At 30.6% G+C, this 26,053-nt stretch overlaps 1 protein-coding gene across 3 annotated transcripts in view; it reads right to left on the minus strand.

The window, feature by feature from the left end:
- LOC118198098 (DGAT1/2-independent enzyme synthesizing storage lipids-like) overlaps positions 1 to 26,053 on the minus strand; it is a 177,957-nt gene that overhangs the window by 136,724 nt on the left and 15,180 nt on the right. Inside the window, exon 1 of one of the 3 annotated variants that reach the window (XM_085825321.1) lies at positions 19,319 to 19,466. The exons of 1 other annotated variant lie outside the window; for it this stretch is intronic. The gene's annotated coding sequence lies outside the window, so the exon portion shown is untranslated. Of the gene's footprint in view, positions 1 to 4,408; positions 4,503 to 19,318; positions 19,467 to 26,053 lie in introns of those variants that run through there. One more of the 3 variants, XM_085825324.1, reaches the window with a different exon arrangement.

Raw genomic sequence — 26,053 nt, forward strand, 5'->3', positions numbered from 1 at the left:
CTCAACAAACGCGAAGACAAAACATATTTCAGCAATATTTGGTTTTAAAAAGGTACAAATTCTTTATCATGAAATTGCATATCTAAGTGAAATAACTGAAATGCTTTTTATGAATTTGGAGAAAGAGACCGGAAGGAAGAAGAAAGTAAATTATGAATTATGAAGCAAAAGATATATTTTAACCAGCTTGCGAGTCTGCACATCAAGCTACATTGCACATGTCTAGATTATCCTATCTGTTTTTGAACGTTTGCGTTAGCTATTGTAATATTCATCACTATTATTGCGAAAATAAACTGAATCTTCAGAATTGTGAGACTAGGGCATTGTGTCTTAAAGGCAAACTTCCGGTACCGGAATCCAAAAAAACAATACTAAACATCTCTTGCATAACTTTATGTCTCAATGCAAAAGAAAAGATGCGTGTAATGCGAATTCTTCTCCAAGTGTTCCCTCTCAAATGAAAGTAAGCCACACGAATTTGGCAACATTCTTACAATGCACAATTAAATGAGCCATATAAAGAAATAAGGTAGCTATAATTCGTGAAGAAAACAAAGGATAATATTCAAAAATTGCAGGAAAGCACATTTAAGTTTTCATTGAACATGAAAAGAATTATATCGAAATGTTCGATCTAAGGCTTAATTTCTTTTTCTTCTTGAAAATGATATAGGAAAATAAAGAAATTGTTTTGGAAAAAAGTGGTAAACTTTTCTTTTCTTGTTAGTTATATAAATAATTCTATCCTATGACAACAACATTTCCGAATACTGAATTTTTCAAGCTGCTCAGGAAAATTGTTGGTACAATTATTTTTATTGGATGTTTTGCTATAAAATGTTAAAATACGTAAGAAAGGGGAAGATTCTAAATCAGAACGTTGCAAAATGTTCATAAAAGTTATCAGTTGGATGTATTATAAATTATAAGTATTTTAATATATATTGATACGATAAATAATTTAAATATAAAATAAACATTTAAATTATAAATAAGATAACTGTTTTTAAATCCCTCAACTTTTTAAAAAGTTACGGATTAGTCAAATTTACAAAATAAAAACTTGAAAGATTTTACGTTTTTATTATACGGCAACATTCTGAGATCTAACTTTCATAGTGCTGTTATGGTATTTGTGTTAAACACTAAAGTTTTCCAAATGATTTTCTACAAAACAACGGAAGTGGTCAATTTCAAAAACTGTATATAGAAAAGAAGTGCAAATGATGTTTGATATATTTCTTGAGATCTGATGGCCTGGCTGATTAAAAAACCTAAACCTTTCCTTCGTTATCTAATTGAATCAGCCATTTTGTTCATATCGAATAATAAATCTACAATTAAATACTGTTTACTTTGAAGAAAAAATTTATACAGCTTTTGCACCCTCAAAATACTATGGATAATTGCGAAATAGTATTATTTTATTTCTAAAATGAAAAAGGTAATTACAAATTCAACTTACTGAATAAAGGATACGTAATAAAGAATAGAGCAGTTTATAGCCAAATAACAAGTTTCAAACATTTAATATGTATAATTCTATTCTGACGAAATTGATAAGTAAAGCAAGGTAAGTAAAAAAAAGGGTGAGTAAATTTAAAATTAAAATTAAAATATGTTCCTTAATTACAGAAGTAATGCGCAAACATTTCATGAAACTTAAGAAATCCAAATACTGTATTACTGTATTCTTTGCACTCTGTTGCTGGACATCGATATTAATTTCCACAAAATGAGTGAAGTGAATCAGTTCAGTTTTTCATCTTTCTGTACATAAGGGACTACCTCAGTACATCACTGGGATCAAGCTTAGAAACTGTTATTGGTGAGTAATTTTAACTCATGGTTACTAATCAGCCTCGGTGATGCAGGGTAGTACTATCGAAACAATTTATAAAGGAATTGTAAGAAATGTGTAGAAAATTCTCAGTAGCAATAAACTCGTTAAAAAGTTAGACAATACTAAAGAAAGATTAAAATACAATAAAAATACAGAAAGGTGCCTTATGTTTCCTAAAAATTTCATCTTTCAATTATTAAGTTAACAGGTGAATCATCTTTCTTTTCCTTTCGTTTTTTAAGTTAAAATGAAATGTTTTAAATTAATTAAATCTGTTTACTCCTGCTTCGATAATATAGTCTTTTGGACAGTAAAACCCTTTAGTTTCAACGAGATGTCGGTGCAACCGCTAGTCAATTTGTATCATGAGGGTCTTAACCTTAGCTTTCTTCCTGTGAATTACTCGAATTTTTATTTAGCAACTTCATTATAAGAAAGAATTGGACTTACTATAAAACCGTTGCTAGCGTCTCAGAAATTCCCAAAGAATGCTCCATTGGGAAAACTAGCAGCAATCCGTAGCCATTCTACAAGTTAACAGCCTCTAAATTTTTATCATTTTATTTTGGCTTATGGATATGCAACGCAAGATCACTCGTACGTTTGCACTTCTTTACGAAATGGGAACTAATTCCCAAATCATGAAAATATCTACTCTGAGCTCTGACATTTGTTCAATGTATGCAAATATACATTGAAATAATGCTTACTAAATGTCATCTAGACTGGCAATAACATTTCGATCAAAAACGAATAATATAGAAAGCAATGCAAGTATCAAGCAACAAACTTCCTTTCTATATTTAGCTGCCATTTTACAATTAAGGAGCACAAACAATTAATGTAAAATACTTGTGTTATCAGCATTATTTCATTATGTATATACAAAGATTTTCTAAATTATAAAGTTTAATATGCTTTCGTTTTGTTACTTTTCCTGTAATAAGACGTTGAATGAGAGGATCATTGCCATCTATATTCAACAAAATTAAAACGTTAACATTGTTTAATGCAATTTTTTCCGAAATTTCTCCTTTAGAGGGTCAAAATTTTCAAAGGAAGCATTTTGTAAAATAGCTCAGTTTTATTGTAGTTGCGAACAGCGATTGTTACACGTAATCTCTTAAGAGTAGCTGCACTTGGCAATCATTTCTCTTTAACGGTTTTAGGTTTCACCGAGCCGTTCTTCTGCTGTTTCATCAAAAATACGTTCACAGACTATTTCGAAATGATTTTAAAATCCTTGTAATAGTTCTGTACCGAAAAAAATGCATATTCTAATTGCGTTCGCAAATATCCCGCCTCGAATTACTGAAATGCTAGTTGCTGAGCCTTGGTTCCTATAAATGAATGATGCAAAATATTTACAAGATCAGTGTATACAGTTGAACCGATTTTCTGTTTCGAGTTAGCTTCTTTTGATTTTGAAAGTTTCTTAAACCTTAGATGATTTCACTCTTTGAACCAAAGTTAAGCATTTATATTTTCATGACATTTTCCCTTAAAAATAAAAAGGTTTAACGCATATAATCTCTTAAGCATTCAACCAAATGGAATGTAATAAGAATACAAATTTTTAAGGGAAGAAAAAACTAGAAATGTGTACAGGTTAGTGTTAAGAAAAATTCAAACATATACCCTCCTATTTTCGGAAGATGCATGTAAAATTCGTCTTGTTTAGAGAAAGATAACTAACTGTGGCACTCAGTTGACCCCGCGATTAATCTGTACTTTCTGTAACAGCATGCAAATTTACTTTTGTTTGAGAATACATGTAGCCAAAACAATATTTTTGTCCTTTGCTTAATTTCATGAAGAGTACGAAGAAGAGGGGAAAAAAGGCATAATTTGAAATTAACAAAGAAGTGTACATTTTATTACAACAACTTAAAAGTAAGAGGATAAAGAGCAAAAATATTTCTCCCATCAATTTTATGACTTACAAAACACTTTGCAATAAAGAGTAGATTTAACGTTGTTTTCAAGGTAAAACGGTCATTTAACATTACATTAAACTAGTTACAGTCGCAAATTCGTTAGAAACGGCTTCGAACGAATATGAAAGAAAATGAGGTACTTTCAGAAAAAAAAAAAAAAAAAAAAAATATAGGATACTTTTACTGAGATATCCTTACTCTTTGTAATAGGCATCCATGAATGGAAAATAAATTTTATTCGAATGGTACTAGAATGCCTCAGGGTTAGTAGCCTATCTGTCCTAAAGAAGGTCTTAGGCAGTTCATAAAAGTTAATTTATTGCTTAAGAATAAGCTATGCAAACGGATAATTATAAAAAGCATAAGTAATCACATTAAGATAATTATTTAATACATAACTAAACTCCAAGGTTATAAATGCACTGAAATCAATACAAAGCATTTGTATTTCGTATGTGCAAATGAAGTTCTAAATAGTAAATAATATAAGAAATAATTTTCAATTTTGAACAGCTTAGTTTTACGTAGAATAATAATGCATTATATTATGATTTTAAATAAACAGTACCTGCAAAAGTCCACATTTACAAACTAAAACAGAAACAGCAGTAGATCTGAGGCTTACCTTACAGAGCTAAAAGCATTCACACATTGTTGAAGATGTCTGCACTGCAAATAAGGGCTTTGTTCAGCGAGCAGTTACGCATGCGCAAAGAACTTGCGCTTACTTGAGTATTTTATTCTATCTTTATTGTAATGCGTTACGTTTGTATTCCCGAAAGATTACATAACCTAATACTTTTGGGGCCAACTGGGACCACGGCCTTGGCAGTGGTTCCCTATTTACTTTCCCTTTCGGCCCATGATGACCTACCTAAAGTATGTCAGTTGAGATACTAACTTAAGCACGCACAGATACAAGTCATCCTAAACCTGCAAAAATAGTTCATCATCAAAAGTGTTTGGTTTTCTCTTTCCCAGTTGTTCTTATTTAATTTCCTTCGCAATCAAATATTATTAGATTATTTTTAATACATGCAGAAATTTATAAGTGCAGATTTTTTAAAGATATTTTAAGATATTTTTTATATAATTAAGACACAATAACACGCTGAATAAATACTAATTCAGAAGTCAAACAACAAAAATCAGCGTTATACCTACAAAATTTTTTTTATTTTTTTTTTATTTTTTACAAAAAATTTTGTAGGTATAACGCTGATTTTTGTTGTTTGACTTCTGAATTAGTATATTTTTTATATATTAAAATGTTTTTAAAGATATATAAGATATTTTTATACATTTTTAAAGATTTTATTTCTAAGTATTTTGTAATTTTATATTAATATGAAAACGAGTTGATCCGTCTATCCAGGCCGTGTGTCGCACTTTACTGAGATTTTTCCGTTCTTCTGCCCAGCATTGCGAAATTCCGATTCCACGCCGATTCAGGGAAGGAGACAGCGAGTCCGTGTTCTCCTCGAAATAACGTTTAGACACTAGAGAACACTAGAGTACACTAGAGTTAAACAGGCGATTAAGTCGAAGCGATTTTTTTTTGGGGGGGGGGAGACTTTTTTCATACATCTTTGTTTTAGATTGAATTTAATTCAGAATTTCAGTGTTTGTGACATGGGATAAACCGGAAAATAATTTTCCAATAAAGTGTGTTTCGAACCTCGAACATAATTTACAGATTTTTCCAAAGCTGATAAATGGTTTTAACTCACAGTTAACCTAATAACTCACAGTTAACGTCATATACACAGCTCACAACGTCTTTAACATTTCGCACTTCATAAAAGTGACTTTTCGCACTTTTTTTACATTGTTGAAATAAGTAGTAATTTTCTAATTTTTTCAAAATGTATCCTGTTTATCCAATTTTACACTCAATCAGGGCCGGCGTCAAAGCCGGTGCAACCGGTACGACCGCAATGGGGCCACAATTTAGGGGCAGCATAAATTTTGAAGTAAGTGAAGATCAAGCAATTGAATTTAGAGATGGCAAAATTTTTAGAATTTAAGGGCGGCAAAACTTTTTATGAAAGCACGGAGCAGCAGAATGTAACACTTGCAAAGATTGCAGTAGGAGGAAAAATACCTAGCGACTGCCCTGTATCCAAACATTCTGTTTCATTCCTTTAATCAAACCCACAATTTCGCTTGCAAACAAGACAACGTTCGTCTGTTTCGTTGCAATTTTGTGCATGAGCGATTCCCCTTCATTGTTACGTTACGTATGAAGAATTCCTTCCTTATTTGGTTTCTTTTTATTCTTAATTCTCCACCGAAATTTTTGTTGAATTTTTCAACACTTTATGTTCTTTCTGTAAACATTTTTCTTTTCACTTATGAATAACGATTACATCGTTTGTTTCTTAATAAAATTCGAGAACTGGATTTTTAAATGAATTAAGCATCATCATTCGGTTTAACAACATTCTGATTTTACAGTTTTGCAAAAGAGATATACATTTAATACAATATATATGTATTAAGAACCCTAAAAGTTGATTTTTTCTCATGTTAGCAGTATGCGATAGCATTAAAGTGATAATCGGTTCTGTGAATCAATTCGAAAGTGGATCATTCTTTCGATCCCCCGCCCCTCCGGATCGTGAATCATCAACGTTTGAGATGATCATCATGATTAGCGTTTGAGAGCAGATCATTCAGTTCGAGAGCGGATCATGAATTGGTTATTTGAGTCAGTTCCAGAGAGGATCACCCATCCCTATTTTTAAACCTTGACCTCTAGATATGTGAAATATATCCTCGCTTCAGCCGTAAATAACGGTAGTACAGTTTATTAAATCAGTTTAGTTGTGTAACTTCGAAAACAAATTCAAAATAAATCTTTAGTTGTCTTATATTACTGTATTTACTTAGTACTTTGGTACTGACAGGAAAAGACGTGCCAGAAATTCGTTTGGCAATCTAGAATGTTAAACTAGAGTCTAAGTTTTCATTCAAACCGAGTTTAAACTTTGTAGTGTTTCAAGGAAATTATCAAAGCAATAACTAAGGATGTATTGAATTAGTATAGAGAGATATTACACAAATATTACGACACTGCTGCTTCATTTCTGCACAGCTGAAATACTGCTGCACAGCTGCACAGCACATACTTTCTGCACAGCTGCACAGCACATACTTTCTGCACAGCTGCACAGTATTTATACAGCTGGATGTGCTCTCTACGAAATTTTTAAAAATATCATGATGAGTAAACCACGCGATTTAGACACTTACAATAAATGATAAATAGTAGGTGCTAGACATATGGATTACTCAAATACAGAAGCAATTCGAGAATATGGATTTACTCGTTCTATAGTATCGAGATTACAACGACATGGAAAATGGGGGGAAAAAAAGAACAATCAAGCAAAATGGTAAGGGAGAAGCAGCTTTCAATTATCGTGATCTCCTGAGAATTCATATACGGGTACCGACTACTAACTACTGCTATTAGTTTAGTTATCACTAAAATTAATTGTCAAACTCTTACCTACGTGCTTGATAGTGTATCAATAAAAATTACAATACAATAAAAATTCAATTTTTTTTTATGCGCTAAAAGTCAAACTTTTATAATCAAATATTGACACGAATGAAAAATGCATAACAGTATTGGTTAGAAAAGAAATAAAAAGCGCTTCTTCATTTATATATTGTGCTTTAAAAATCATATATCATGAAATACTGACTGCTATAAACGAAAATTACTTACTTCAATAATAAAATGCTGCATACGACGAAAAAAAAAAAACAGATCAAAGAAAACACTTTCTCACTCAACGAAGTGATTTTTTATCCCCATAACCCATCTTATAAATTATTTTGGAAAACTCATGTGACAATGCTCGCTGCAAAAGAAATTAATATGCTTATAAAATTAAAAACTGAAATAAATGAAAAAATAGCATGCGAGAAAACACTGATATTAATAAAACAAAATAAGACGCTTTTAGTGAAATATAGGCGCATATGCAGGTGAATGAATCAGGTGTTATACGCCATAATTTCTTACAACAATTACAATAATAATTAAAACCAGCATCTGAAGTCGAATGTTTTCCTTAGATAATAGGTCAAGAGCAGATACGATACGCTGATCAAAACAGTATATAGAGGAAAAATATATGGTAAGAATAAAGCAAAACTTCTCCTTTCTGAAACAATAGCATTAACAACGACAGAGAATGTTGCTGGTAAAAACTGGTAGCTAATATATATTGTTTGGTTGACATAAAAATAAGAGTTAAACATGGACTGAATAACTTTTTGATAGCGGAAGTAGATAATTATGGGTTACTGAAGGACACAGAAAGAGAAACTCACTATTCTTAAAACAAGAAAGATTTTTTATTAATTTTAGGAATGTAAACGAGGGTAATTTAGTTTGATAACTCTTTCAATCGCACATATTAAGCTCAACAAAGATACAATTTATTGCTGCTAAAATACATAAAACCAACAAATACACATATTATTATTATTAACAGTCCGGAGTTTCCGATACTATATCTACAGGAAAACATTGTTGGAAGCTTTCAATAAATGGCATTCCTAGTATTATACCACAGTTCAGATCTGTACTCTTTCTATTTTTACCCTAAACATAAATTTTGCACGTATTCTTTGTATTTTGTGCAAGGTTGACAAATATCTTCCACATCAGAAGAAACCGTGGAAAAAAAACGGCCGGAAGAAATACATTTCTTCTACTAATATTTCTTCATATCATGTTACTAATATAACACTGTTATGTTAACTAATTATGTGTATGTTTGCAAGTTTATTGCAGACATACATTGCATGATGTGATAATACATTATATATATATATGTGTGTGTTTCACAAGAATATAGTAAAGTTAAATTAAATTTAAATAATTCTCTCAGGCCATTGCTGCAAGGAATGAAATTTGAATGAAACAAATATTCTCTATTTGCAAAAAGCTAATATAAATAAAAATTTAATTAAGAAATTTTAAATGCAAAAATTAAAAAATAAATAAATAAGTAAAAATTAATAATAAATTAATTATTGCTGCGAACTAATTTACAATATCATTTAAATTCTAAGAGCATATGTAAATTAAGTGCACATATCTAAAGCCATGAAAACTATAAAATTCCAAAAAATTAATCTCAAAAAATTTTTAATGAATTTTTAAGACTAAATTAATTTGCATAAGTGAATAATTGTTGAGCAGGTAGGAGACAGACTTAACAAGGGGAAGTTGCCTTCAAACCTAACTCTTCAATTACTCAATTCGTGTTTCGTCACCCATATAGGCAAGGGTATAGTAAAATTCAAAACCAAAAGTAAAACCAAATGTTGTGAATTATTAAAAAAGAAATTTAAACTAGTAGGAATTTTGAGAAATTTAGCAAGTAAATGACTAGGAATTAAAATATTAATTAAATGTCAAAATAATTCAGAGAGAAAACCACATTTTTTAGAAAACCAAAGTAATTAAGAAACTCTTGCCTACTGAAAATTTACTCTACACAAATTATGCATGTAAACCTAAAATAAACTATATACCATCTATCAAAATATAAAAATAATAGTAAAACGGCTAATAAATAGGAAGTTTTAACTTAACTTACCTAGAACTACTCATTTGAATTCCTGGAGAGTGGATTAGCATTTGCTAAACTAACTGAGGTTGAGTAGTTTGTTAATGCTAACTGTATATTCAGAGGCCGCTAATACAAAGCAAAGTTGAGTGTTATGCTGCTACCTGTGAGAACAATTGTAAAAACCTATGCTGTAAACATTAAGCAATGCAAATGCAAAATGCCTTTGTGTGCAAAAATGATGTTAACTTTGAGGCATTGTTAAAATGTGTAAACAACTGTAAACTGCTACTATATGCAAAAATTGCTAAGAAAGTAAAAATTCGATAAAATGTCGAAAAAATGTTTTTGAAAAAAAATTTTTTTCTGAAGTAAAATAAATAGTTAAACATTTTAATTGAATAAATTTAATTTAACTTAAATTTTAAGTTGAAACTTTTTTAATTTAATTTTTTTTTAAAAAAACGCAAATTGAAAAAAGAGAATGACCGTAAGAAATTTTTTTTGTACTAGACTGCATTATTTAAAACTGAAGTTCTACAAGTTTAATTAAAACTTTAACTAAATACTGGCCAAAGGTAAGGAAAATTAGAAAAATAGATAAAAATTTTCATTCAATTCGAGCTATAATTGAGACTTTTGAAAAGAGTTGGCCCTTCATTAGTAAAAGGAAAGAATCCAGTATTGATTAAATATACATAAGTTCAAAGATTAGTTAACTTGCGAATATGTATTCCGATCCTGCTGATTCAGACAGGATGAAAATCGAAAAGGGATAAGATATTCCAAAACATCTGTAACCTCAAAAATCTGGAGGAAAAAAAAAATCCCCGAAATATACATTTACGATGACCATCGTCATTTCATTAAAGTGTCGCAGTTTTAGTCAAAATATTACGCTCATTAAAGATCTGATTAAAGTTCATCACCCTGTCTGCTTTGCGAGGCAAAAAAAAAAAAAAAAAAAAAAACCTTCTTGAAGCAGATATATGTGCAAAGATTCGAAGGTATTCGACGGCCAGGAAAGATATTGTCACTAATGGCCGACTGTGAGGAGGCGCAGCTCTCTTTGCTGCTCATGACAACCCTCGTTTATTTTACCATTGACAACATATCACTAGGCTTCGAAATGCAGATTAATAAAAAACTTTTAATCTCTGTGTATTCTATAATATTTGCCTCTTAATGAGATTATTAATGAACGGGACCTAGATGATCTCATAGAACAGCTGCCGATTCCAGTCATTATTACTGGCGATTTTAATGGGCCCAATACCCTGTGGGGAAGCAGCGATGTTAATTTAAAAGGAAGACAGACCAGATGATTGACAGTCGCTGCCTATGTCTCCTAAACAAAGGCGAAAATAACTATTTTCATAGTTATCAAGAACATATCATACTCTTAGCCATCTGGTCATCCTCTTTCCTGCCATTCTTTTCTTTTAGTGTTGAAAGTGATTGAGGTAAAAGCGATTACTTCCCCCACCCCACCTTAAATCAATTGTCTTACCTTTTACTGAATATAAAGCAGGACCTCATTATGAAATCCCAAATTTTGTTTTCATCCAGACAATTGGGAACAGTTTTTACCCTTGCATTGTCCACAGAAAGAGAGGTTGAAAAGATTGCCTATTGATGAAGCTGTCAACGCCGCTACTAAAATAATCTTCCAAGCAGCTGAATTTTCTATTCCAAGATCATCTTCTAGGCTCGTGAGTAACGGTTCTATTGAGAATTTGGGTAATCAAAGCACCCAAAGTATTTATGTTGACATGTCAGCATAAAAGGTAATGAACTAGCAGATACATTGGCAAAGAAAGCCGTGGAAATGCCAAGCCGACCTGTTCCCTTTTCAGACATAAAAGCTACAACCAAGGAGAGGATTCCTAAAAAAATGGCAGAAGATTTTGCCCTTTGACACCAATAATAAATTACAAAGCCTTAAACCTACAGTAGAGAGCTGAGAATCGGGTAGAAATGGAAAACAGGAAGTTCCTTTAACTCGACTAAGTCACTATAGGGTCACACATCAATATTTATTAAAAGGTGAGAGTGCTCCTGTTTACACAAATTATAACTATCCATACCACATGTTTTAATCGAGTGTCTAAGTTTTAATTATGTTCGCTAGATATAATTAATTTAAACCTTTAACTTAATTAACTTTAAATGTAACTTTATTGACCGGAAATAATCTAGCGGTACAGAGTAAATAAAAGCTCTCAAGTAGTTTTATTATCACATGTAATATCTGAGGAAATGAGACAAGAATTCGGCAAGATTTGAGACAAACAAAACACCAGCACAGGAATAAATTTTGAACACATAACGGATTCTAATGCTTCCATAGCCACCTGTTTACAAAAATGCGAAAGATATGTAATCTTGGGGTAATGAGTTATTCCCGATTAAGTAATGAGTTATTCCCGATTTATACAACAAGGTATACCGCGTTCTAATATGCTTCCAGGAAGAAACCTGGATTAGAAAAACGAACTTACACGGCTAAACTACATAACAGTCAGTATCGGATGAAACCAAGCTAAAGAGGAATTGTACCAATACGTTTAATATATTACTTTCCAGAACACTTCTAAAATTTGTAATACTCAGGTACTTACTGGATAAAGGCATCAACATTAAAAGCATGTTTTAAAAAAAGGTATGTTTTCGAAATGATATTAGTAAAAGAACATACGTTTACTAAAAATCTAGGCTACCTCTAAACGATTGTTTAAATCAAACTTATGTTAATAAAAATATACAAATAAAAAGAAACAAAAATAACTGCTCATGTCCACATCCAAGCTGTGATTAAATGGAATTATAAAGTCCTGTTTTTAGTAACGTACCAAGATCATATATCACAATCATAATTTGACAAATGTGTATATTATATTAAATCATGTTAAGAGCATAGCTCACGTCTTGCGTATGCTATCGGAAGCAGTTAGTGGAGAGTGTATCGCTAATGGCACAGCTAATGATTTTAGCTACTTAATAAAAAAAATTTTTGCTAAAGGGCTTAGTAACATTCTAGTTTAGAAAAAAGCACAGGTGATTTTTTTTATCGTACTTCCGCATCCTGCTGTCACTAGTTAGGAATTTTAGGTAAAATGCAGTGAACGTTTCAAAGTCACGAATTTCATCAAAAATATCAAAAGAGGACAGCTCAGCTGCTGAAAGGGGAGATTTAAGACAATAAAACTCATCATCCATTATTTTCTCTTATCCTGTACCTAAAAAATCTGATGTGTACACCACATGACTTCCTTGTACGGAATATTAAATTATACGCATTTTTCTTGCATTTCGTTTAAACTTATTGGATTGAATTAAATCTACTTCGCCGACAGCGCATAAACCACAATAGAATAAATGCATTCTTTAAAACTCACTCTATTTGTTTACCTTACCGACACTCTGGCGCTAGGTTCACTTAACAGTATTATATTTCGTTCATATTATAACTCCGAATGCTCAAAATTTATATCATTTAAATAATTATCTAATCGTTGCCACATGTTCTATTCAAATACTATAATAAAGCTAGAACGATGTATAAAAGAAATTAAGCAAATAAAACAAAAAAGAAACAGTTTTTCACAGACGATTGAGTATTTCTCATTCAATTAATTCAGTTCTCACTTCGTGACAAGGCAAAAATACATAAAAACTCAAAATATCTGTATTAAAAATTACGAAGTAAATCTTAAACACTTGTTTCCTCGAAAAAATTCCAGAAAGGATTAAGCATGAAAATCGCAATAATAAATGAAGGCGTTAGCTTTGTTTTTGCGAAGCTACGTTTCTCTAGATTGGCAACAAATCCACTACTCTGCTGTTTCAAATGTAAACAAGCAATGACCGCCATCAAAAAAATTTTTAGGCTTAGCGTTACATAAACAACTTTAAAATTGTTGATAATTCTAAAAATATTGCACACAGATTTACTAAAGGCATAAAATCCTTAACCGGAAGATAAAAACGACATAATTCAATCATTTTTAAAGCAAAATATGTACAATTTACAAACATATAAGAGTAAAGAAACTGAGATCACTGAGCCGGGTAACAGAGTGGATATGTATATATAAATATATTTATATACGTTTGATGCGGCCGATTGCAACCAAAATACGAGGTGCACATTTACATGTTATAGCAGTCCTATACACAAAATTTCAACGTTCTGAGGCTACTCGTTTTTGAGTTATGCGAGATACGTACGTACATACGTTCGTACAGACGCCACGAAAAATTCTCTTCAGAATTGATTTTAAAGCAGTTTTATATTTTTTTTTTTTTGGAAGAAAAGAGTCTTTTATTCTGTCCTTATGTACAGATATCACCCAAAAACATCGTTAAATTGTATTCGAAAGCGGTCAAAATGGATATTTTGGTTGAAATATGCTGCCTGAAACTTTTCGAGATTACAATACTTGCTTTTTACTTCGTTCAAGGACGTAAAAAGGAAAGGACATGCAGGGTGAAACATCATTTATATAATATGAAGAAAAGTGAGTTACGAGGAAAAACAAAAAGATTCTCAGTTTAGATATTATTCAAATTTAAGAGCATTTCAGACTTTTATTATGGAATAAAAAATACTTGTATTAGCGGAATACATATTAAGATCATTTAGTAGTGATTTTGTTTAAATATGTGTCGTTAGGGAATGATCAACTCTGTAGGTTCTCTGTTCTTTGTTTAAGTTCACTCTCTTGTTGGAATATTTTCCTTGTCCTTTTTCAAAGAAAAAAGTCTGCTTAGACTTTGAAACAGTTCCCTGATTCTTATCTAGCTTATTTTGCTCATTTCAATTTACTTTATTTTGCTACAGTTTTCCCTGTTGAAAAGCACACTCTTTTAATAATATAATTTGAAAATTATGATGAATATAATCTCCAAAACAGAAATAACGAGTAGATGTTTATACGGAAAACGTTTGATCTCATTACTCATCATCCATTCTTCATCGGTTAGAAAATATAATTTTCATGGCAATAAAAATATTTCGAAATAAAGTCAATAGCACACTAAATTAGTGGAGTGGACAAGGTAATATTAATGTAAACAGTTTAAGATGAGATAGTAATTCAAACATTTTACACATCTTATGGTGCATTTCTTGAGATAATAATTCAAACATTTTTTACATCTCATCTCATGGCGCATTTTTTATGCCAAATAAAGAAAAAACGTGTTAAAACCATTAAACGGATGACAGCTAACGCAATACTTGAATAAGTAACTTATTGTAACATCCTAATATGTCAAGACTTGCTCGGGAGTGTTAGGAATATATGCAATGGACATGAAAAGTTAATGAGTGGCTAACAAAAGCACATTTTTAGTAATTGCAAAGTACAGGAAATTTTCATTCCCAAACCTTAATATCGATTGTAACTGATTTCTTACAAATAAATAATTTTTATGTGAACTATTATCCCTTTAAAAATACAGAAATTGAAATTTCTTCCATATTTTCTTAGTGAATCAATTTTTACCTATACGTTGATTTGTTATAAAATGCCAAAAGTATTTCATATGACTTTCTATTACCATATGACAAAACAAATTAAACAAATATGAGCTGCAGGAAGAAATCTGAATGCTTTCAAGACAAATGTTGTTAAACACAGAAGACGGAAAACAGCTGTTACTTTAGAAATAATCAAAGGAAGCTTTTGCATGTTGTGTAAGCATAAATGGTTTCGAATGATCAATCTTAATAATTGCTCGTAAAGATCTCAAAATGCTCTCTTGTTCATTATCTAGAAATTAACAAGTACTATAAAAAATTAAAGTCAATTCCTACTTAGGTCAACAATTTTTTTTTATTTTAGTTACTTTTTATTAAAATTTTTTGTTTCTAATTTATGAAGCTGATGGTGGTCTATAATTTCTCATTCTATCCATCTCTTGTAATGCTTCATTATTGCAAGGAACCTTTCCAGTGAGTTTCGAGCAGGCCAGTTCTGCAATTAATATTCCATCTAATGATTTCACACGACTCAAGGCGACATATGCTTGACCTGCTGCGAAGAGTTTTCATAAGAATGTTTTCTTGGTGCTTACGTTTTTCTTTCTCTGATCGTCGTTTGCGTTGTGTTGCAGTTTCTTTTCGCATTCTCCGTTTGTGAAGCAAGGGGCATTTTAAAGGGTTATATTTTAAATATATACACGTTATCATAGAAATATGGGAAGAATTTTCGCTGCATAATGTGACATTACGTTGGCTTCATCCAACTCTATAAAACTACAATTCTTTAATTCCATACACTTTAAAAATCTTTAGAACTCTGTCTTATTATTATGAACTCTGTTGCCACATATTTTTGTTAAATATACAATCCCATTTATCACAGTCATGTACTATTATTTATTAGTTGTTATAAAATTAATTTTTACATCACGTGAGAATTCCTAATAAACGGTCATTATTTGTAAGTTTTACAATATACTAGCAGCTTCGCTGCCAGCCTTCGTCTGGCTTTTAAATGTACCGGAAAAATGGCTGAAAGGAACACCAAACGTTAAATTTAAAAACTGGGTAAGAATTTCACTCTGCAGAGCAACTTCATAAAAAAAAGTTATTACGTATAACAAAATTACAATGAAATAAGCAATATCCCTTAATACAAATATTAATTATCCTAATAAATAAATTAACCAACTTCCCTTTGCAAAATCTTAAGAACTCAAATGGTAGAAATGAGGTTAAGAATTCTTTTTCTAAAAAAATCACTCAAAACTTTTCAATATCTTAAAAACAGTGAAATGAGCAATAAATAACATAAAAGATAACAAAAAACAAAAAATTCTGAAAAGCAAAGTATAATTAATGATATTTTATCTTATATTTTCAAGAGAAAAAAATTACAATGTAATAAGCTATATCCTTAATACAAATATTAATTATCTTAATAAAAAAAATTAACCAACTTTCCGTTGAAGAAAAAAAATCATGCAAGGCATTTCAATATATTACAAACAGCGGAATAAGCAAAATATAACATGAAAGCAACTCAAAAAACATAAAATTCCGCGCAGAAGTTTACTCTGCAGAACAACTTTATCAAAAAAAATCAATAAAAATGTATTATATATATATATATATATATATATATATATATAAATGACAATGAAATATGCCAATCTCTTAAAAACAGTGACAGAAATACGATGAAAAATTGTTGCCAAACCCATATTTCTAAAAGAATGAATCTATTCAAAATGATGCGATTTCATCAAAAATCTACCAACAACAATAAGACAGGAAAATTGTTGCCAAAATCACATTTTTAAAGATGTGAGATGTGAGAAGTGTACTCGGAAGCTTCATTTCAAAATTTTTTTTTAAATACAAAATATCATTTTTCCAAAATTCTTTTTGTAAAAGCAGTCGCGAGGATGAAAGTTTAACGTGTCCAAAAATCAAAGAAAAATAAACTGTACTTTTTTTAAAATAAACTTTTTAGAAAAAATCCCGTTGAAAAGGTGTTAAGCTCCCTTTGTTAAATAAATTCATATTTAATCGATTTATTGAAATACGAATTTATTTTAATTTCGTAAAATAGCTAAGTGCCTACATTTCATGACGATGTGAAAATGGAGTGTGTAGAGTAAAATCTCACTTTCCTATTGCCCATTATGTCTCAAAGTCACGCGATTTCGTCACAAAACATAAATAAAGAAAAATTCGAATTCGAATTGCGAAAGAATCGCTTCGAGGTGCAGTGGCTCTTGTCTAGATGCACCTATATACCAAATTTCGTAGCCGTGGGTCTATTAGCTTGCGCGCAGCGCGAACGAAATACACACACACACAGACAGACTCTTTCTTTTATTACATATAGAGATTTAATCAAAACAGCATATCTTTAGTTCCGATAAACAGGAATCAAAAAGTAGGAATTGACTTTAATATGTGAAAAAAACTGTATTAGCATCAAGTGTCATCCACTACAAGTTTAAAAAAATCTATTTGTACTTGAGTGGATGAATAAAAAGTATATTATTAACGACTGAACATTTGAACAAGATATAGGGAGAGTGTAAGCTAATAGTAGGAATTTAAAAAAAGAACTTCATTTTTAAGGTGATTATGTGTCAAAGCGTAGTTTTTATTTTGCACAAAATCACTAAAGGACTTAGTTCAGTATCAACTAGCATAAATAAGAATTCCTTTTAATGCATAATTTAAAAAGATTTAGCGTTATTAATTGTGCAGAAAAGTGAAATATATATGGTCTGATAATTTCTGTTTAAAGCAGATTTCGAATAGTTATGAATAACAATGTAGAGTTCAAAATACAACATTATTTATGTTTAGGAAAAGTAATACAGAGAATAAAGTTATATAGAAAGTTTGATTAATTTTTATGCAAAACTAATTTTATCGTTCTATGCTGGAAATAAAATACAGAATAAAAAAAAACGATTCTATACCAGTTACGTAATATATGACGTTATAAATATCTTTTATTAATTAAAATGAAACATTTTAATTTATTTTAATTCATACCAATTAGACATGTTAAAAACGAAATAAAGTTTTATTACACTCACAAGAAAATGTGTGTATTGATATTAAATAATTCAGAATGTGAAGCAATTACAGAGTGATTAAATTCGAAAGATATTATTAAAAAACTTATGTTTTCCCTAAAGAGCCGTACCCTTATAAATTCGCTGCAATATTAATACTTGCCAAGGCTAGTGGATGCCAGATTTAAGGCAACCTAACGTAACTGTGGGAAATTTTTGGACGGCCTCTGTTCAAATATGGCCCTCTGAAATTATGAAGAATTTTTTAAAAAAATCAGAGAAGTTCTTAGCTAATGTTTATACAGATTTAGAGACTTCAGCATTAAATTACAAGATTCGTTTAGTTAATTACAAAATTACTGACAAATTTTACAATGTTTGATTACTTTGTAAAATACTTTTTACAAATACCCTGATAGACGTCTAACATATGAAGAGATAAGCATATTATCACATACTTCTTTTTAATATGACAGCTAAAACATACCTCAGTTTATAAAACGTCTCCATATTTAGCATACTATAATCAGCATATATTTTGACAGCGCTTATTAAGAAGTGAAAGATAATTTTCAAGTTTAAATATGAAGAAAAGCTTCAAAATATATATTGTTTACAAAACTATGCAAAGTAATTCCCATGTAAATATCAAATTTTTAAAAAACATTCTGCTGTGATATTGCTGTTTACCTTTAAATACTCTTGGCCATATTTAAGACATAAAACAGTTGTTATTATTTTCACTAAGTGAAAAATTCAAATTCTGCAAAGTATGAAATTGCGGCATTACTTGTACTTGTCCTCCAAATTAATTATTGCCAGTTTTGTTGACGGTAACAAATTTTCCTCTGTTTTGCAAGGATAACAGTTTTTTATATTTTGATTTATTCAGTTTCTCTATAATTTGGTATATTGTAGTCTGCTTTGTTTTCTACAAATTTTTAAGTAAATAATTACCAAAAATTTGAAAAATCTCATATTCGACATTTGTTTTCTCTTAAGATTAAAAAACTTTTGCAAGTTTCAATCTGATATAAAGAAAAGCTACAAATTTAGAATAAAGATGCATATTTTATCGAAATGGCACTGCATAACTTAGTTCACCTCAACAAAACATTGCATTATAAATAAGAAAGACGTTACTTAAAACAGGAAAACAAGCATTGTCATTGTGAATCAGATTACTGTGTTGCTTAACTTACTTAATAACTAAGTTACTTAAATGAAAACAGAAAAACAAGCTCTGTTATTGTAAATCAGATTTTCTAAATCTTAATTGTGTACATCGTAGTAATTGTACCGCAGCATTCGTGCAATATGACACATTGTTGGTAATTAAATTCACATTCATAAAATAAATGAATAATAGACAGATTCCAGTTGCTTACCTCTAAGCAGAGTGAATTCGGAAACAACTGAACACTGAACTGAAAAGCAAGATCTTTGCTGTCCTTCAAAAATTTCCAGACTAACCTTAACAGAGATTAAGCAGGCTAAAAAATAAAACTATTTCCTGCGAACAGGTTATGCGGCAGCGATTGGCAACTAGGATGACCTTTCAGAAAGCTTCAGAAAGTTCTAAACAAACCGGCCGGAGTATTTATGTTTACTTTTGGTTACGCCTACTACGGCGGCTAAGGTTATTTCTGAGCAATCATCTTCAAAAAATAAAAAAAATGACACATTTCTCTCGGACCATCGACAGTGGTCATGTTGAAGCAAAATACTTGTGCGTAATTTTAATTAAATAAAAGTAAACATTCTGTGTGGTATTTATTTAATTACAAATGTTATTCTGTGATATTATTTATGAGCTGTAATGCGAGATTATCACGTAGGAAAGAGGGAATCAAAATCTTCGAATATAAAAAGATATATAGATAAAAATAAGTGTGACATTCAAACTTTAACCACACTTGCGGAAATTCGCAAAAATTTGAAACGTTTTTCTACGAGAAATGTGGAAACGATGCGAACAACAAAAACAACTTAAATCTTGATAATTGAAGCAAAATTAAGTCAAAAGTTTGTAAGTGAATGAAAATTAAGTCACGAGGCGAAAGAACAGCATATGTGCATGCGAGCAGTATATTGTATTAAATCAGTTTGTAATCAGTTTGAAAGCAATAAATATTATTTTTATAATGCGTAAGAGTTTTTGGCCAATTGTGTTCCCATATTAACAGTTTAAGACGTTCTTGTGTATTTAGAGTTCCAAATTTTCTTTGGAACGAAAGAGCAGAATGCACCTTTCAAACAGCTCTCAAACGCAAGAAGTCAAACTAGTATCATGCCTTAAATATGACTTCCTTCAAAATGTTTCCAATTTACTTGTGCTCCTTATAGTTGGAAAATTTATGTATTAGAATTTTTTATGTTAATTGATTAGAATGCTTTTTTTACTAGAATAATTGTTTAATTACAATATTTAATGTTAATTATTAGTTACTGAAAAATTTTTAAGATTTTTATCTAAATATGTGGAACACCAAGAGACGGATCCATAGTTAACACTCCCAAGTCCACAAAAAAATGTTTCACTCGCCTTTGTGTTTAAAGAAGTATATAAATGTAAACAAAAAAAATTTAAACATATGGGTAAATATTACATTATTACGAAGGGATATTATTAACTTTCTTTCCCATAGAAATACAAAATTAAATTATCAGAAAATCACCCAACTCGAGAAAAATTTAACAAGTATACAATTATTTTTTTTAACAAATTTAATTTTATATATCTTTTTGTACATCACATAAATTCTTTTTCATCAAGTAAAAATTTAAATACTCTCTCTGTCTCATAATACTAGTAGCAGTTGATGAATTTAATTTGTCCTATAATAATAGTAGCAATATATATATATAATGCAACATTTATCACCAAAAAAACCGCCGGGCGGAGAAGTGGCTAGAGCGTAGCGCAGCTGCACCACAGGTCTGGGGTTCGATCCCCGGGCTGGACAAGGCTGACTCAGCCTTTCATCCCTTAAGAGGGTCGATAAAATGAGTACAAGCTGACCTCCTGCCCAGGGCATATGCTGATGCACACCGGGGCCCAAAGGTCAAGAAAGCAGAAAAAAGGGCACTACAGGTCGTGGCTTACTAGGGCTGTTGCGGCACTTAGTTTTTATCATCTAAAAACTAGACTAAATTAAACAATAAATTTAAAATGTTCCTCCTAATTTGTATTTTTCAGCATTTAAATAGTTTATGGGGTTTTGATTAATTTCGTTATCGAATTTTAAACTTGCAGGTAGAATCCCTTGGCTGTGAAACTTTTCTTTCTGTATATGCGTAAGCTTAAAATTATTGGAAGCGCCGTTCTTCATTGCTTCCAGCATAACTTATTGAAATGACAGAAACATAATATCCAGTGTTTCGGGATAAATATTATCAAAGGCTATGTTTATTGCTTCTGTGATGCCTCTTCTGCAAAGGGGTATATGCCTAAATTTTGCCGAAGTCAAGTTTTTCTCCACAATCCTTGCGTTTACATCCACAGTTTTGTTTCTTCAAAGAAACCGCATAATAAGCATAAGATTCCTCTTGATTATTGTTTTCAAAAGCATATTTCAAAATTCTTGATGTGGTCATTCTGTTGCACTTGTTTTGCAGTTAACGTAATTGCCCTTTTCTGCAACTTTTCGTTTTCCTGTTGATGCATCAAGAACAGGACAATCGAAGCTCCATCTTTGTTCGAAAACGCTTTGCTCTCTTTTTACTTCCTGACGTAAAAAGGAAGTATTGTAATCGCGAAAAGTTTCAGGCAGCATATTTCAACGAAAATGTCCATTTTGACCGCTATCGAATGCAATTTAACGATGTTTTTGCGTGATATCTGTACGTAAGGACAGAATAAAAGACTCGTTTCCACCAAAAAAATTATAAAACTGCTTTAAAATTAATTCTGAAGGGAATTGTTCGTGGTGTCTGTACGAACGTATGTACGTACGTACGTATCTGGCATAACTCAAAAACGAGTAGCCTCAGAACGTTGAAATTTTGTGTATAGGACTGCTATAACATGTAAATGTGCACCTCGTATTTTGGTTGCAATCGGCCGCACCAAACGTATATAAATAATTTATATATATATCCACTCTGTTACCCGGCTCAGTGATCTCAGTTTCTTTACTCGTGTGTGTTCGTAAATTGTACATATTTTGCTTTAAAAATGATTTTATTTTGTTGTTTTTATCTTCCGGTTAAGGTTTTTATGCCTTTAGTAAATCTCTGGGCAATATTTTTAGAATTATCAACAATTTTAAAGTTGTTTATGTGACGCTAAGCCTTTTTTTTTATGGCGGCCATTGATTGTTTACATTTGAAACAGCAGACTAATGGATTTGTTGCCAAGCTAGAAAAACTTAGCTTCGCAACAACAAAAATAACGCCTTCATTTATTATTGCCAATTAAATCATGCTTAATCCTTCCTGGAATTTTTTCGAAGAAATAAGTGTTTAAGATTTACTTCGTAATTTTTAATATAGATATTTTGAGTTTTTATGTATTTTTGCCTTCTCGCGAAGTGCGAACTGAATTAATTGAATGAGAAATACTCAATCGTCTGTGAAAAACTGTTTCTTTTTTGTTTTGTTTGCTTAATTTATTTTATATTTAGATAATTCTATTCTTTAAATGATATAAATTTTGTGCATTATGAGTTATAATAATACACATCAGATTTTTTTTTTAAAAACTTTTACAATGGGTTGACATTCAAATGTAATAAAACAATTTATTTCGATCAGCGGATTAAATCATAAAAATAATTATAATTTGTAATAATTAGGTTAATCTAAAAATTGAAAGATGTGTCAAAGCCAACGACGGATGTCATGAAGCATTGATTTTGATTAAAAGCCTCGCAATTCCACGCTACGGCATCAACTTACAACTGCATTTCCCAGTAATTCCCATTTAAATATTCACTTGCTACTGTTATTATGGGGCAGAGAGAGCATTAATTAAGAAATTTCTTAAAACCCTAATATTTTTAAATACAAATATAATTTCATTTTGAACTTTTGTTTGCTTTTATTAGCGCATCGAATGTATCGGGTTACATATACAATTTCTTCTGAATAAACATATTTGATAAAATTCGTTTCGAACGTTAATACAAGTACTTTAAAAAGAAAATTCCTCATTACTGTATCATTCATAACTGAAAAGAACGTTAGTCACTACTAACAGTCTTAAAAAATAAACCGAATCTTTTCAGAAATATGTTTATTTCTAATAAAATAATCTATAAATAATAGCTGATACATTTAAATCAATTCTTTTAAAAAATGAATTGATGAAGATAAAACTAACCATCTAACCCAGACAGTCATCTTTAATTATACAAACGTAAAAAAAATGAAGGCTCATTAAAAATGATGTTCTTATATATTTAGCATCTTTAAGTTATGCATTTATCAATTTAAATTTTTGCTTTATTTTATTCGGCTAACTAGGCCAAATAATGTTAGCAATAAATTCTCGTTCAGAGCTCCTTTTAAATTTTCTGGCTGCGAATATAATTTTTAATGGCATTATATTAGCACACAAAAGCTTCGTAGAGAAATTAGGTATTTTTTGAAAGCAGGAGAGATAAAAAAAATGAGCAGTGTGCCCTAGACGGGACTCGAATCTCGGACCCCTCGAATACACGCCGAGTGTGCTGACCATTACACCAGGAAGGCATGCTAAAAAGGCGGGAGAAATACTTTATAGCTTTAATTCAATTAATACCTTTAAACCGAGCTTTCATTTAGTTTCATATCTTTATTTTTTGCTTTATTTAAATAGATGACACTAGCCGTAATATTCTTTCGAAATTTCTTAACTATTTCTTTGCTAATTATAATCGTTCACAGCTTATATGTGTACATTTGCATAACCATTTCTAACATTTGTTAAAAATACTTTATCTCATTACTCTTTCAAAGATTCTGCTATGAATCTTTACGTCTTTATTTCCTCAAAGATCTTCTTATCATTTACAACTTAAAGATCTTCTTATCATTTATGACATTATTTTTTTTTAATTCTAGTAGTTTTATTAACAAAAACGAGATATAATAGTAATAAAACTAGAAGAAATGCACAAATGTTGTAACAGAAATCTGCTTTGAGACTCTTCAGTGTCGCCGCTAAAATTAGCTTTGATTTCATTTTCATTTTTTCCCTTTAATCACACTCGAGTTTCTACTGCTAGTATATGCTTAAGGGTTTTACGCACTGATTCTTTTCAAATATCTGTTCTTCAAGCAGTTTATCAAAAGGAAAAAAAATACATTAGATCTTGAATATTCCAATAACTTGAAACATTGGGAATACCTAAGAAAGCGAAACCACAAGCTGGAAAGTACAGCAGTTTGCTTACGTACGCTTCTTAAAAGGAAGTGGAAATACAAAAAACGAAAATTAAAGCAAATTAATCTCGGGAATTCAAGGTTATATTATGCATATTTTTTCAACCTTTAGAATAAAAAAACTCATGAATTATTGTAATGCTCTAAAAATTCTTAGTAGAATGTATCAAAAAGAGGAGTTTAATTCCGAAAATTGTGTTTTAAAGGAACTTGAATGTAAATCATGAAGAAAATTTTTTAAGAGGACTTGAATTTAAATCATGAATAACAAAATTTCAAACTTTGAAAAAGAAAGGAAAAAAACAATTATCGCTATTGATCGGAAATTAGTTGACGTTTCAAGGGGAACAAACCAAAATTCATGATTTAAATTCAAGTCCCCTTAAAAAAGTTTTTTTTTTTTTTTTTTTTTTTTTTTTCATGATTTACATTCAAGTTCCTTTAAAACACAATTTTTGGAATTAATAATAATCAATAAACAATAGCAAAAGAATTTTTCCCCAAAAGAATAGAATGTGCGTTGAAAACTATGAAATCAGGTAACGTGTATTTAGAAATTGTAACATATCCAAGCAGAAATGCAAAACATTTTATTCTTATAATAAACTGAATTCGGGAGCTTTTTAAATGAACAGAAAATTACTTTTTCCAAGTATAATTTTCCTGAAACTTGTATCATAAAAGTTAGAGAATTATTAAATAAACTTAGCACTAATCCGGCTTATAAAATATTTGAACTGCTTGCTTTTTATTTTTCCCTAGAGGCAAAAATTAAACCCATTTATGAATTAAAACCATACATAAACACCAGTAATAATCAAAACATTCTGAGTGAAATGTTTATTTCCCTATTTCTGCCAATATCAGTATCAATTATACCAGTACAATGACGCTTTTCTCGATTAAGAGAAAATAACTATTGAATAATAAGTAGTTAGTTGATTATATCTGGACGTATATATAACGTAGTCTTTGTTGAAAAATAGTCATATTCTTTGTATAACAATCTTAAATAATTTTAAAGTTTTTTATAAAGATTTCCACTTTAGTCCTCTGATGAATTTTAAACTTTTTATATAAATACCAGAAAACGTATTATTGCCGCATTTAATTTTTATATTCAGAAGACTGGTAACCAAAATTTATTTATTGAAGAATGAAACGCGATTGCATCTTAAAATTAGCTTCATAGATAATAGCTGCAATGAAGCGATTTTAAGAAATGCTTTAAAGAGATACTACCCAAATAATTAAGAAAATGTGAAAAAAAAGATTCTGAGAGCGGCCGCAGTAATTTTTTGTCAGTTAAGAGGCTATATATTACAGTCGAAACGTCGTTAACGAACATTCTCCGTTACCGGACTGTTTCTGAAACCTCGGGCCTGTGAAGTAACATACCTATGCATCCTTTCATTTAGCAGACATTTTCCAATAACAATAAATAATATAGATAAATAATAAGTCTTTAAATCACCGAATGTCCTCCAGTACTACAGAGAGTACAGCGGGAGATTCGACTTTATTGGGGAGGGGGGGGGAATAAAACTTCTGCAGGTACAGTAGAAGCTATGGCAGCACCAGGTGACTGGTGTGTTGCTGAAGCTAGCTAACCGTTAAGCTTCCCCCTTAATTTTGAGAAAGGGGCGATCCGAGGGTCCCTTTTTCCTCTTTCCTTACGACAGAATGCCAAAAGGATTTTCAGTTAACCATGTATTTTGAGTGCCCTATCAATATAGCAGTAAACATCACTAACCATA

This window comes from Stegodyphus dumicola, chromosome 10, assembly GCF_044657685.1.
Source record: "Stegodyphus dumicola isolate Sdum_Otavi_A_Nest chromosome 10, ASM4465768v1".
Lineage (NCBI taxonomy): Eukaryota > Metazoa > Arthropoda > Arachnida > Araneae > Eresidae > Stegodyphus > Stegodyphus dumicola.